Genomic DNA, 15,499 nt, shown 5'->3' with positions numbered 1-15,499 from the left:
GTAACAAGAGTTTTCCAATCTGCACAAGATGCTGAATTGCTTACAAATGGTCTGATTACTCAGCCTTCATGGGGTTGAATTTCTCCCAAAAGGAAGACAGATAACTAAAATAAAATAAACATTTTACAGCATTTACACATGAGAGGTTTCCGTTCAGAGAAGCTGTTAAGCCTCATATCAAGTCCCAGTAAAGTCATGGTGGTTTAGCTGTCCAACTGTGAGCAATGTCAACTAACAGCTCCGCCGAGGCCGCCGAGTTCAAACCCCAAATACGCTGCTGCTCCACTCTCGTCCCTTAACCACACGTCTCAGTCACTCTAACAAATCCTAAACATTCACAAGTCCTGCAATTTATAAAGCAGATAACCATTTTGCCCTTAACACTCACCGTGCTCACACGCATGTACACACACAAACACAAACACACATGAGCAAACCCCTTCCTCCCCCTGCAAAGGGTTGCTTGTGTGATTGCATTATTGATTGACTTGGATATGTTTTTTTTTTCTTTTTCTTCCTTCTTAAAAGCATTTAGCAATCTGGCAATTAGTTAGAGCTTAATGTAGGCTGTCAAAACAGTGCTATTGATCCAGCGGGGCAAGGAGAGATTGATCAGTCAACTCATTATGTTGCTGGTGCTGCCTCGTCATAAACACTCCAGATGAGACTCCATCAAAAGCCCATCCCTTGTTCACCGGCTCTGTTCTGCTGCTTGCTCCGTTGCTCAGGGTCCCCGATGTTTTCTGCTTCTGTTCTTGGCTCCTGATGCTTTATTGGACTGTCTGTACCTGGACTCGGTTCCTTCTGTTTTTTTTTTGTTTTTTTTTCTGTTTTTTGTTGTCATTGCAATTTGTTCTTATTAGATTTCCTTCACTGTTTTAAGCTTTACTTTACCTTGATCTGACACTTTCTTCTTTCCCTTTTCTTTGTGTATTTATGTCTTCTCCCTTCTAGTACCACTCACAACTCTCTACATATTACCTGATGCAGCAATAATCTAAAATAATTCCTCTAAAATCATGTCTGTTTGACAACAAGAAATAAACAAACATGTAAAATTAAAATCACAGTAAGGACTGATAAGGTTTGTAGCATAGCTATAATCTATTCATTAAGTAATCTCCCCAAAAAATAGACTTGATTCAATTTGTGGAAGCATACTGTCATAATCCTATCAAGTGTTCATTTCAATAGTAAGGACTTATGGCTCATTAAGTTGACACATGCTGCAAAATAATAAGGGCTGACATTAATAGTGCTCTTCATTTAAGGAATATTGATCTAATTGAAAGGATCTGCACGTCGACACTTGAGAGAAAAAATTAGCTCTTTCATTTGAGGGATAAAATGAGAAGCTTCTGATTAAAGAAAACCAAGATTTTCACATATTATGTCCTGTAAAGCCTCATAAACAAAGTCGATTTAAAGACAAAAATATTCCATTTTTTCTGGCGAAAATAAGGAACAATCAGAAGGTCTAGAACAGAAAGACTCAGGAAACAGGAAGTGGGTAAATGTCTTCAGAAATTCATAAATGTAAATATAAAACTGGTACAGAAATTGACTTGAATCCAGAGTTTGACCAAACGTCCCCTGTAGAGCCTTTACTAAGAAGTCTTACTGCATACGTTTGATCAGACAGTAAATAAAAGTCCTATCTCACATTCCCGTGACAATGCCAAACCATAATTTAGCCTTTTCAAATGCCAGCAGGATAATTCTGGGTGCTACTCCTTCTTATCTATCTTGTCTCCTAACAAGGAAACATGAAAATTACAATCTTAAATGTCTGGGTGTTCTGCAATTTGTTGTTCCCAAAGTACAAACGTAACTGGGAAAGAAAGCTTTCAGGTTTTCGAAACCTACAATAATTTACAATCGAAGCTTCAACTTCAAACCCTTGTTATAAAAAAATACGGAAATTTCATTTGCAGTTCCACTTTGTCTATTTGAGTATTTTGTGTGAGCAAATTGTGATGCGTATTGTTTGTTTTCATTACAACTATGCTGCTGCTGCCTTTTCCAAGTCTCCCTTATAAAATATATTTTTGATATCTGTGGGACTAACCTGGTTAAATAAAGATTAAATAAAATAAATTACACCTAGCAGATTTTCTTAGTTAAAACTAGCCAGACTTGTCAAGACTGAGAGGAACATAGATAATCTCCTAAGCCAAAAAGGTTTTGCTTCAGGATCCACAGAGATTAATTTAACATCCTGCGTCCTCAGATCACTAAGTCAGTTTCTTGCACACATTTGTTTTCTGAGGTCTTTTTATTTGCTCACTTATTTTGATCTGTAATAATAAAAAAAAAACAGGTAAAAAAAAAGAAAAAAAGCCAGTCTTTTTCGTGAATTAAACTATCTGAGACATATATCAAAAATTAGAGCATCATCAATTGGGTCTTGCATTACAACAGCTGTGTCTGATTTTAATCTGTATTCAGCATATTTAGCCGTTCATCATTGCTGCTCCATAACTTGCTTGCTTCAGTAAACATAACAAACCCAGCAGACAGAAAAATATTTTAAAATATGTCTATTTGTGGGATCAAGATTGGACACCTGATCTTGATTGGTACCAAAGTACCAATATATATATTTTATATCTCTTTCTCTTTTCATTCTGATTTAACTCACTGCATAACTCGCTCAACTTTTTCCCTCATTTTCCTCTTCAACTAGCACCATTTCTCTTTTTCTTTGTCTGACCGCTCCCCTTTTTTTTTCCAATCTGCCCTCATTCCCCAACAAGTGTCTTATATTTCCAATGATGATTTAGCTCATAAATCTTGATAAAGCCACTGGCTGTTCCGTTTCGGTGGAACAAGAAACCCTTGCAGGAGCAGGAGGAGACTGAAGATGAGGGATGGCTCTTGCTCGTAAATTTGTCCTCTCTCTCAGAGTTTTGCTCAGTGTCCTCAGAGAAAAGAGCATTTACTGCATCTTCAGAAAACCTTTCTTCATGAAGAAAACTACATGGGTGTTATTTGTTTTCATATCAATATGAATGCACCCCATCCAAATGAAGCTTTTATCCACGTGTGATTTTATACTAACTAATTACTGACTGGATTTTTAGATGCTTTTTAGACATGTATCACAGATGTGTTTTCAGGGACACCTGATGGAAGCAGAAATCACACATTTCCCTGTGTGCAAAATTTTATAAAGCAAAAGGATCATCACCCTGTTGGAGTCTCCAATGATCAGTAACTACGGTGATATTTCTTTTACTTCTTTAATGGCTGGTGTGTGTGGTGAAGATGGCCAGCTCCTGTCCCACCAAAACCTTCCTACATCATTAATGTCTGAATCATATTGTAATGGATTCATCATGTCTTGCCTTTTACATGCCAAAAATAAAGCGTCCTACTTTAATTCTCCTGGGAAATGATAGTTTCTCTTTAATGTCCCTTGTATCAGTGTTATGTGTATATCACTAGACTTTATGTTGTTGCCAAAATTTTGAGTTGAGTCCATCCAACCATTTTCTGACACCCTTGTCCCTATTGGGGTCTTGAGGCCTGATGGTGCTTATCTCCAGCGAACATTTCGGGCGAGAGGCGGGGTACACCCTGGACAGGTCGCCAGTCTCATTGATTTGAGTCCAAAAAGATATTATTTGCGTGCTCTAAGGCTTTTAGCTCCACTGAGCTAGTGACAACATATACATTTTAAATAAAATGGCCCCAATGAACCCTTGAGGAACACAATTCATTTTTTCTCACCAAGAGTTATAATTTACCAAAAAAGATCAAGAGTGTAGTGTGACATGTGATTCATGAGGACATCCTCATGTAATGAGTGCAGATCTTATTGTAGCACAAGTCTTGATCAGATCACCCAGTAGGTGTCTCACAGTCAAACTATAATTTCCATTTCTAGTCCTGACTAAATACCGAAGGCTCTTCAAGAATCTCTTTATAGCCAGGTTTGTTGCTCTCCTACTTAGGGTTTCTTGGAATATTTCACTTTTTGGAAGTCTCCATGTATGATAAACACCTGAAGGACTTTGACGCTTGTACTGAAACACTTTTGTCTTTTGGACGTATCAGCGCCTTGAATGATGCCGTTTATATAAATGTTACAGCTGAGACAAATCCTAAATCCTTAATTTGGTTTCAAAACTGCAAAATGCTACAAAAACCTGTAAGTCAGCTTTAACAAACAACAAACTTTTGGGATTCAATAATTGGGCATAGCTACCTGAACAAGTGAGGTATCATTACATCTTCTGTATTGTGTGCCAGTCAATTCATAAAGATATAATCCTAAGCAGAAGCTTATTATTTGAACAAAACTTGATCTAATAAATCCCTAAAACCTTTTAGTGTGTGCATTTATGACTCCAACTGTATATACTGGACTACAGAAACACATGGTTGTGCATAAGAAAGGGTGTGCTGCATATCCAGACAGAATAACTGCGTGCAGTCATAAGGCTAAAAACTCAGAGTCAGATTATATGTCACATAATTGAAAAGAGTGACTTCAATTATCTGTTCTGAAGTAAAGCCATCATCAGCCACTTCCTCTGTGTGGCTGAAATCAAGCTCTAGGCAAAAAGCACGAGACATCAAGTCAATGATCCGCCTCACCAGGATATATAATCAATGTATCCTACAGGCATCCAATAAAGAAAAAGGATGACAACGGGAAGGTAACAACGCTGTTGCTAAGAACAACTAAGAAACAGCAAATAAACTGATCCTGAAAGCTAAAACTGATGGTGGATGTGCGACAAAACTTCCCAGAATGACATAGAAATGCTGTAGATTGTAATGAAACTAATGCAGATGTGATAGTCAGGGGTGATGGTATTTGCAGGAGGACAGGGAGAGCAACATCTAAAAAACCGTCTTTGGTGAACATTAAGAACGCAACATTTGCCTTCACAAAGAAATTAGAGTAATCAGATTTGACACAATGCAGCAGCGCTTTAGGGTCGCATTGATCTGCAGGGTGAAGGGAGCAGAACTCGAACTGTGTAATGCATGTTTTAGGTTCAACATATCGCTTTCTTTAGTTTTAAAAAATATTAAATTTTTAACTATTACTGTTATTTTCTGATATTATTTATATACTTTTTTTAAGAAAACAAATTTTAATCCCCAGGGAACTTTTCTTTATAAATGTATTTAAAATATTACTTTAAAGGGGAAGTTAGCAAAAAACAGAATTTTTTGAGTTTTTATCATGTTGCAATGGTATTCCCTCATCAAACAAATACCTGGATTGTTACCTTGGCTACTTCATGCATGTTTGAGAAACCTTTAATCTCCCATGGCAACCATTCTGCTGTGCAAAACCCATGGCTGGATCTGCCTCCTCCTTCGAGACGCAGCTCCTCCTTAGAGCTGCGACTTCCAAGCTTCCGAGTTTCTGCATCACAAAGCAGAAGCTCAGTTCCCCCTCTCAGCTCCTTCAGACTAGCCAGCATCAATTAGCAAACACCTGTTGGAACTGCGCATCGACTGAGCTCATTATACAAGCTACTTCTCAGTGCAACACTAGTAAAAACATTGTTAGAGGATTAATAGAGCAGAGAAAGCGGAGCTTCAAAAAGAGCAGGAGTTTTTAAAGAGACAGAGGCCCAATTACAAGGCACTGAACGATGAAGTCAAATTTTTTTTAAGTCATATTTGATATTTATAGCACATTTATAACAACTGAAGGTAACTTGATTGTTCTATGAAATGTCACTATGTGCCTGGAATATACATAACAAGGTCCCTTTAAAAGCTTTTTTCTTTCTTTGAAAAAAAAAAGAAAAATAAGACTATTACACCAAAGCTAATGTGTTGTTGTCTAATAAACATAGTATGCCCAAATCATTCCTGAAGATATTTCTGCGCCTGCACCTCTTCTAATAACAGCCTGTGTAATTATTGGAGTGACAAACCATCTTGTATGGTTAATGGCAGCTGATTCATCGAACCCCCTGCAGCTTCTCTGGCTGATAAATTGTGAAGCTTAATGTTTGCAATTTACTCAGCATTTAGTCAAGCCAGAATTGCTCCTCAAATTAGTTCTGGGATAGAGAGCCCAATATTTACAATATCTTCAAATATTTCCAGAGAAAATTCAACATTGACTTGGGTAACAAAGAACTTGTGAAATGTTTGAGGCTGCATGGAGACCCTAATAAATCCAGATGGAGTCTGGAATAATACACACATTGGTTTCTGGGAAGCAGTCAAGAGTATTTTGTTAGTTCGATGCCGCTATTTTATTTGTTTCTTTTTGCACTTTTTATCAGGATCGTCAGAGGAATACGTTATAATTTTACTACGACCTGAATGAAAGAACCCAAAAAAAAAAAAAAAAAAAAAAGTGACTCTCAGCAACAGAAAGCAGCATTCGCAGAGAAACACATCCGCATTCACTCCCCTCTATGTGTCGACAGTGATGTCACCATGCAGGTGCAGTGGTGAGGGATTAACCACTAATGACTACTTGTCACTGCCTTTAACATCTCTAATTGGTCGCTGCTCTCACAAAGCAGCTCCGGCATGCCTCGTCTGTGCCGCCTCTAAACCGCTACTCTGATATGTGGTGGTCTGTAATTAAGATGCATATCTTCCCTGCTGATTTCAGGTCTTTTGGGATCACACTAATGCTAGAAGGCATAAACAACAGCCTTACCAAGGCTTTGATGTACAGCGAGCACATGGCTTTCCTTCTTCCAACACATCTGGGCACATGTATGTCAGTTTTAAACGCACTCAGTTAGATTGAAAATCAAAGACATTGGGATCCTCTTTGGAAAAAGTCACTTAAAAGTTATGTTTCTGGTGAGTAATAAATTAGGAGGCTCACATGTATTCAGAATCAGAATCAAATCATCTTTGTGGCCAAGCTTGTTTGCTCAAACAATGAATTTTACTTTGGTTTTCAATCACGCCAGGTACAAATGATGAGAACATCATTACTCAGCATTTTCATGAAAGTATCTTATCTGTTTGTACCTCAGATTTAGGATAATCTGAAATATTTTAAATAACATCACGTGTAAAATTTATAAAGAACGACATATTAGATTTTTTGGAGACTGAATATGATCACAGCAAAAACAAATGTACAACCTCAATCAGTTCAGAGGTAAGATTTTTTCTGTTTTTTATCAAGTGATAAAATATTTAAATGTTTTCTCTACATGGAAAATCCCTTAATCAATATTTTCCCTTCTTGTTTAGTCATAAAAGTAAGCCCATAATGGAAAACTTTGTTCTAAAAAAGGAAGTAGCACACTGAAAGATTTAAGGGTGGTTTACATTTTGTTTTTACTGATATGGTTTATGTAGCAACATTATTTATCTACCTTGAACTGTTTTATGATATTACAACCACAGACATTAAAATATTTATCAGGTTTTCATTGCATAAAGTAAGACAATATGACAAAATAGACTTGAATTACTAAGAAAAAGTTGTATGACTGTTTTGTGTTGATTTATCACGTAAATTATCTAGATAAGTCGCCAAAATGTCTCATTACAATGTGACAAAAAGTGAGTATTTTCATAAGCCATCCATGGCTCTTTTGAATGTGCAATCCCTGCCTGTCCTTGCTGAGGCCTCTTTGCCATAATGAGGAGCTGGGGTTCATGAACGTTTGTCCTAAGATGAGGCTGTCTTTAAGCTTATAATTTAAGTGTTACTGTGCAACTGTCTTTTGACACTGTAGCGATAAATGGTTCCATACAGATTGCCTTCAGACGCCCAAACAGAAGCAATTACATCCCCCCTCAGTAACGTATGCCTCCGTCAAGGTTGCTTGAATTTCTGACCTTCACCATGCTGAAGAATGGCTATTTGACGCTTGAAGATACTGTATAAAGTGGTAACACACAACCACAAAACGAAAGAGACTGTTAAAAATAAAAAGAATGGCTGAAATAATTTCATAGTGGCTTTTCTGTCTTGTCATTATTAATCAGTCCCAAATTTTTAAAGCTAAGACTTCCTTGTTTTTATTAAATGGATTAAGCTGATCAACTGACTTAATTGCTTCATTCCACTGTGTGTATCTGCAGCCAATATTAAATTAAAATAAAATAACACTGATGTCCAACTCATCTTGTAGTTGCTTGAGAACTCACAATCATTTTAGTCAAAATAATAATAATAATAATAATAATAAAAATAAATCTGTCAATAATGTGGGAAGTGATGTGGAGGATGGAGAGTGGAGAGCCAGAGTTAAAAAGCAATAAAGTATAATTAAAAAGTGTGGTAAATATGATTTTTATCAATATAAAACATAGCACACCTAAAAACAATTTAGAGGCAGTGCAAGCAGTCTTCAGAAATGAAGAGATTTTAAAATATTTTACATAGCTCTAATTACTTACAAACCAATTTTACTCTGATGTAGACTTTCTTTTCCTCGGGCAATTACATTTTGCTCATAAAAATTCACTTTTAATTGAGGTCAGCTGCGTAACAGTATTGCCTCGAGACTGAAAAGGAAATATTATGGTGACAATGACATTAAGCAGAATTTAATAATGTGTCAAAATGAAAATGCCCTGCTGTCTTACAAAAGCTGTTCTTCTGTTCGTAGATGTCCTCCATCTTTCAGCTTCATGCCTGTTTGTCTCTATGACCATTAAATTAAAGTGTTATTTATACGACTGAGGAGGGCAAGAATTTGTCACTGCACTAAAAAGAGCACCTACAATCACTCTGTGCTGTCTTTGCTGAGTCTGTTTTGTTTTTTTTTGGTTTTAATTCAGCTGCATCCTCCCCACTCATGCTGACACCAAGGTGAAAATGTATTGTGCATTTCTCATTTTCTATCAAGTCCTTTTTTAAACTAGGAAATAAATTGCAGAGCTCTGTGTAAAGAGAACATATTAATTCAGCTGTTGCTTAATTGCATCTGGGGTTTAAGCAAAACCTCTTGTTCAATTTGCTTGTACAATTCCCTGCAAAGCCCTCAGCCTGATCCTAATTTACAAACCAAGCGTTTTTTGTTTTTTTTTCTTTAAAGACACTGGATTTATGTTGGGATTAATAGAAAAGGAAAGAGGTAGCTTTGACTCTATTTCGCTGTCTCACACTGAGAGAGCATCTTTGTGCTACTTAAACTTTATAAAGTACCAGTCAGAAGTTTAAGTACACTCATAACAGCCATAAATGAAATATCAATATGAGTATTTTCATATTTGTTTTGAATGTATGTAGGCAGCTGCTAAATTAAGTCCAAAATAAATAAATCACCCAGTTGTTGTTGGTAATAATTATATGCTGTGTAATCATTTGGTCATGGAGAAAGTCACATATCAATGTGTTTTTGATATGTTTACATCAAAAACTATGTAAACATATCAGGCTAACACCACCTGCAGGCCAGAACTGTGTCTTTACACACATCATTGTTATTAAATAAGTACATTGATTTATTTTTATGATAAACTTTACCTTAGCCTTACTTTAAACCCGACCCCTGACATAATCGATCCTCTTAAAACACACACACATAAACACACACTTTCACCTGGAGGATGTTTGATGTGACATAACAGGTTTTATTAATTACATTGTATCACAACAGACTGGTCCACCTTCAGCAAAAAAGGTCACATGATCATCATCATCATCATCTTCACCATCATCTTCACCATCATGACTAAATACTATATTATTATTTCCATCACTCAACTATAATATGTTCAGCTTCTCTCTGGTGTGTATGCGTTCTTGCGTGTGTGTGTGTGTGTGTGTGTGTGTGTGTGTGGGAGGGAGCACTAATTACCCATTTGCAAAAACAAATACAAGTAGTTTGAATTTGCAGTCTCTAAGCAGAATTTATGTCAGTTTTTTGATAGTTGTGGATTCAGCAAAACATTTTAAATGCAGAAGAAAACAATAGAACAAGAAAAATAAAAATAACTATCTTTAAATCACAGGTTAGATCATCCCCTTTCTCTCCAAAAGAAAAAGAAGAAAAAAAGCTGTTTTTATGCATTACATTCTTCTAGGTACTCCAGAGCATCCAAGCACAAAAGTAATCTGAGAGATGACCTTTGTGATATTTCAGCTCGATTAAATCAAAGTCTGATGTCACGGTTGTGTGAGAAAGAGAGTGGGGTGTGGGAGCATTAAATGTGATGTGGATCATAACATTTCTAAAGTTGTGAAGTTCATGTACTGTGTTTGAAACGCAACCCCCCCCCACCCCCCGAGTCACAGAGTCTGGCCAAAAACACATTGAAGTAAGGCAACGGGGCAGGAAAGATTTCTCTAGGTACTGTTGTTGATATGCTAGTGTGAAACCCAGGCTTTGATAAATTGAGGCATAAAAAAGGCTAATTTGAGTTTTTATAAAAAAAAAAAAAAAAAGAGAATGACTGATTCTATTAATCGTAGCTGCCATAAAAACAGCCACATTTCCATGAGATAGTTTGCAGTTATTTATCATAAAATTGGCATACAGCAACAATAAATCAATTTCTGCTTCCTGTGTTGAGTCTTATGACATCTGAGCTTGGATTTAGTCTGAATGCTGCAAACCAGCCAGTTTTTTTACACACACACACACACATACACACACTCACCGAAACTGAATAATCAAAAGCCGTCCTGCTTCACTGGGGTCACCGAATGTCTTTTTTTTTTTTGTCTTGGCTGAGTCTCACCTACCCAACTAGCTTCCCCTTGATTCAAACATGAAAGAGTAAAACAGTTCAGTCTAAATACCGGCACAGTCTGGGACACACCAGTTAACAATGCTTATTTCTTCCAGCAGCTTATTCACATTTTTTTTTAACATAAATTCTTGTTCATTCCTCTTGCTGTTATTTTACAAAAAAATAAAATAAAATAAAAGAAAGGAAAAGGACAAAAGTAGCAATTCTAAGGACCGGAGGTTAAGACTATCACATACAGTATAGGCAGCATAGAAGAGGAAAAATTGGTTGAATAATCTATAATACAGTAGGTCACTTGATAAAGAGAGAGAGAGAGAGACGTAGAGAAGTCTGTGATTGTCAGTCCCTTCTGTCTGAGGTTTCCATTCACACAGCAGATGTTTTTACTTTTTCAGTTTTTTGTTTTTTTTTCTGATCAGAGGCATTGATGCAAAGACTGTCGATCTGTACAGACCAATCTCCTCCATCTCTCGCTGTCAAAACATCACCCCCGTCCAACGTCACGCAGTTCATTATTATTTAAAAAAAGGGGGAGAAACAAACACAGCAGGTAAGTGCAGAAACAGTACTGGGAGCTGGGGGAGCTGCTTCAGTGTACGCTACTCTTTTGACATCAGAAGTGTCCGTACGCACTGTATTTATTTTTCACAGTTTTTTTCAGCTTACACACCCTGCCCTCTGTTATTGCACAGAGATATTGTGTGTCGGTTTTTTTGTTTTGAGTGTGGTTGGTGTGCTTCAGCAGGGACGGATTTTTGTTTTTTTTCTTTTTTAACCCTGTTAGCATGCGCTGTCAATGCTGCAGCCATTAACCCTTGCAGTTATTCTGACAGGTGAGAATAATTTTGGCAAAATGTCAAACTCAATCGACATACGTGACAGAGTGGTGAGATATCCATCCCTGCTGCAGTGAACGGTGTCCACGAGGACAGGCTCGGTTGTTACCAAGAAGGAACGGGATGTAAAAATACGCACACACTCCAGATTATCTTACACCTTTGTGTAAACATAATCCTTAAATTCAAATTCAGTTTGCAGTTGCAAAAAAAAAGGCAACCCTAAAAATAGAAAGAAATGTACAAAAAGGTTTACCAGTTTATAAATTAGATAGCAGGAAATCAAATCCACAAACATCGATACCATCAAGTGCTGCAGTTAAATAACAAAGACTCCAAATGAAATCTCTACATCAAATCAAAGATGACCGTAAGTGACTTTTAAATATGCCTGTAAAGAGTAAAATATGCACAAGTAAAAATGCAAAAGCAAACGTTACATGTGTTTTCTTGCATGCATGGGAGTTGTATTTACAGTATGTCTGTAAGCCGGAGCAGAGCTGCAGGTGGAGTGAAGTGGTTCTGTTATCACAGGATGTGCGATAGATCGTTAAAGATTATTCTCAGAGTTTGTTAGTACATATGTATGAGGCGCGAGGCAGCAGGGTTTCTGCAAGTATCAGTGAGGTTATGCCAAGACATTTCTGTAGTCTTTTCAAGTCCACTATGATTTAAAATTACGATGTATGTATATGAAAAACAACCAACAACAAACAAGTTAAATCTAACCTTGTCAACATAAATTGGTATTTTACTTTGGTGCCTTTGCACTTGCTAATAAACCTCAAATACCTTCCTACAGTGCATCGTAACCTTCATAAAAGTGATTTCAAAGCTTCAGATATCAAACCAATTTTTATACAGCCGAGTGTGGACGCTTCAATAAAAAAGTAACTACGGTTCTGTTTCTGGCCTAACGACTTTTTGGCAAACAGCAACAAATTAGTTCACTGTTGATAAAACAAAAACAAAACAATCTCTTTAATTCATACCAGTCCAGTTTTTGATCACACCTCAGCACTGAGAGAACATTAAGCTTTCAAATGTCGATGTGCCTGAAGCTTGTTTGTCGTTTCACTGGATCTCGACACAGCTCATCCAAATGTACTGATCCACTAGTAAAGGAGGCGGGTGTGTCTGGTACTTTCCTAGATTGGTTCAGATAGTACTCACCAGACTGTGACGACTTTGTTTCATTTGGTAATTATAATTCATCAAGGCTCTATTCTCAGGCCACTTTTCTTCTTCTACACGCATTTCCTGGTTCAGATTGTAAACTAATCAAACATTGTTTTTACCATGATGACACACAGCTTTGTGTCTCACCATATCACCACATTTCATCATGAGCTTAAAGTCAGTGTGTCCATAATTTGAATGAGTAGTAGTCAGAATTGTATCCATATTAATGCAAATCAGTAAACCGGCTGTTGGTCCCAAAAATAAAAGATTAGTGGTCAGCAATTAACTAGCGTATTGGCTAAAGATCATAGAGGGTCCAAGAAACCTAAGCATCATTCAATGACTCGGATCTAGATTTTAACAAACTGGGTTACTTTAATTGTCACTTCTGGTTAAAAAGTCGGTCAGCGGCAGCTCATTAAAAACGAGGCAACAGTCCTGACCATCAGAGGAAAACTGAACATATCACACAAGATCACAAATCACTGCACTGGTTCCCAGTTTGTAAAAGAATAGATTTTAAAATCTTGTCTCAAAAGTATGGAAATATTTGGGCCTAGATCATTTCTGAGTTGCTATTCAAGGTTTTCGTGTTGTTATGCCTTAGATATTTATTGGTTTATTTTTTTTTATTTTCTTTTTTTCTTTTCTCTTTATGCAATGATTTTGCTTTGCAGTTCTTTCTTAAATACCAAGTATGTAACTGGTAGAAAACAAACAAACAAAACAAAATCAGTTGCATTTAATTACCTAAATATAAAATGACAAGCCGAAAGGTAAATTTCACAAGCATAAAACTTCTGCAGGCTTAGGAGGAAGGCTGAATGTCTGAGGACAAATTCCCTGCCACAGGGCTTATTGCTGTCCTGCATTATAGGGTTTGAAGTTTTATTACGGCATAATAACACAGTCTAGACAACCAATCGCAGTGCAAAGACATTACACATTTCCACATGATAAAAGAAGTCACGGAAAGCTAAGGAAGAAATAAATGAATGAAGGTTTAGTAAAAAAGTGTTTAGTAGTTTAAGACCTTTGGAAAATCTGACCTCATTGAATAAATTTTAGGACTAATACATTTAAGACTTTTTAACTTTTTAAGACCCTGCAGATCCCTGGCCTGCATTTAAGTGTGTGGTTGTGTGCACTGTCTGTGGTTGACGGCAGCTGCAGGAATGTGAAGGGAGCGTAAAGTTGAGGCTTACAGAACATCTGCTGGCCGTAGTAATGATGGATGTTCACACTTCTTTTTTTTTTTCCCAGAAGAGATTCTCACCTCTCTCCCTCCTTCATCCTGCCAAGTCTGTCTCCAGTCCCTTTCTTTCTACTTCCCTGCTTCCCCTCTGTAGTCCGCTCAGTTGCTTTCCAGGACGCATTAATACATCTGCCCGTATTCCTACGCGTCGCCGCTCCTAAATCCGGCGAGCCTAACTGTTTTCTTCTCCTTCACCTTTCCATCCCTCCATCCCTTCTTCTCGGCCATAAAACAATAAGTCTTGAATGTCTGTGAGGAGACTGTGCTAATGGAGCCCATTAGCCGTAATGAAATATACATTACACCATTACAGGGGACGGGGCCCGGCTAAAGCACTGCACCGCTCAAATAATAAAACATGTACAATTCAATTTCCTTCTCGGCCCGTTTTGAGTGTCTTTCAGTGAGCGGGGATGGGTGTGTGGGGGGGGGGGACGCAGGGATGACGGGATGAGGTGCACGATAGATGTGTGTGGGCGTGCTCTCATGCGCATCCCCTCTTACGCAGATGTGGTTTTCAAGAATGTCTGAGTGCTGAGAGCTTTGAAGATTTAATAGGGGTTGACCAGATGAACCACACCTTCTACAGCGCAGTCACCCACACATTTGACCATGGTCTGACCACTCGATACCCAAACTCCCTCAGCAGCCTTTACGCTCCCCATCCCTCCACCCACCAACCCCCGATTCCCCCCAACACTGTGATTTTGCGATTGTCGGACAGCTGCGGACAAATGAATCAATTGACCTCCGACACAAACGCTTGACATCACAAGTGGAGCATCTGTCGCTTCGGAGGTTTCGGGGTGGAGTAGTTATCGTATTACTCTGCTCTGTATGACTTTGCATCTCAGGCCTGAGGAAAGTAAAAATGCAACAGATAACAGTTGTAAAATGCAAACCCATGTAAGTGAGTACCTCAGCATGGCGTCTGAAATCTCTTTTCACCACAGTAGTCGGTTGCAGCTGCGTTGTCACCGATTGTTTTGTGCATCAGCAATACCGGCCAACCAGAAATGATCTCCTCAACGCACCTCTTAATTTCATCTGACAGGCAGGGAAGGAGATTGTGTTTACTTTTCTTTCCCTTTCTGGCCATTGTTGTGTCACACTCAATTTCCCACATGCATACTGATGTCTCGATCGTTGCGCTTTGTAGTCCTGCTGGTTGACTGCTGACTGTAATCCTCATTTTAGAGAGGGAGACGGAGAAAAAAAGACAGACAGGGGCGAAAGAGTGTCAACACAGTGTCTTAACGGCGCGGCATCTCGCAGAGCCGTTTCTCCGGAAGTGTCCCATCAGTCTCCTATTTACAAGCAAAACGGTCGGAGCTTCCAGAAATTCCTCCTCCTTCTCTCGCTGCTCCGCCTTGAGTTTCCCAGATGTTCAAACACGGCCTGTTGTCTTACAGGCAGCAGAGGGATAAGTCAGTTAATTTCAAGTCTTATTCATCAGTTTGTTTGTTTATTTTATCAGTTAAGCCCCAGTGAGTTTAAAGCATCTGAGAAGAAGTGAGAAGCTTGAAAGTTAAATCACTTCTGATAAAAGTCTCCTTGGTGAAGAAGC

Source organism: Poecilia mexicana, unplaced genomic scaffold (genome assembly GCF_051168715.1).
Source record: "Poecilia mexicana isolate PSO_F unplaced genomic scaffold, ASM5116871v1 scaffold_9, whole genome shotgun sequence".
Classification (NCBI taxonomy): domain Eukaryota; kingdom Metazoa; phylum Chordata; class Actinopteri; order Cyprinodontiformes; family Poeciliidae; genus Poecilia; species Poecilia mexicana.
Note: the sequence above shows the minus strand (reverse complement) of the source record.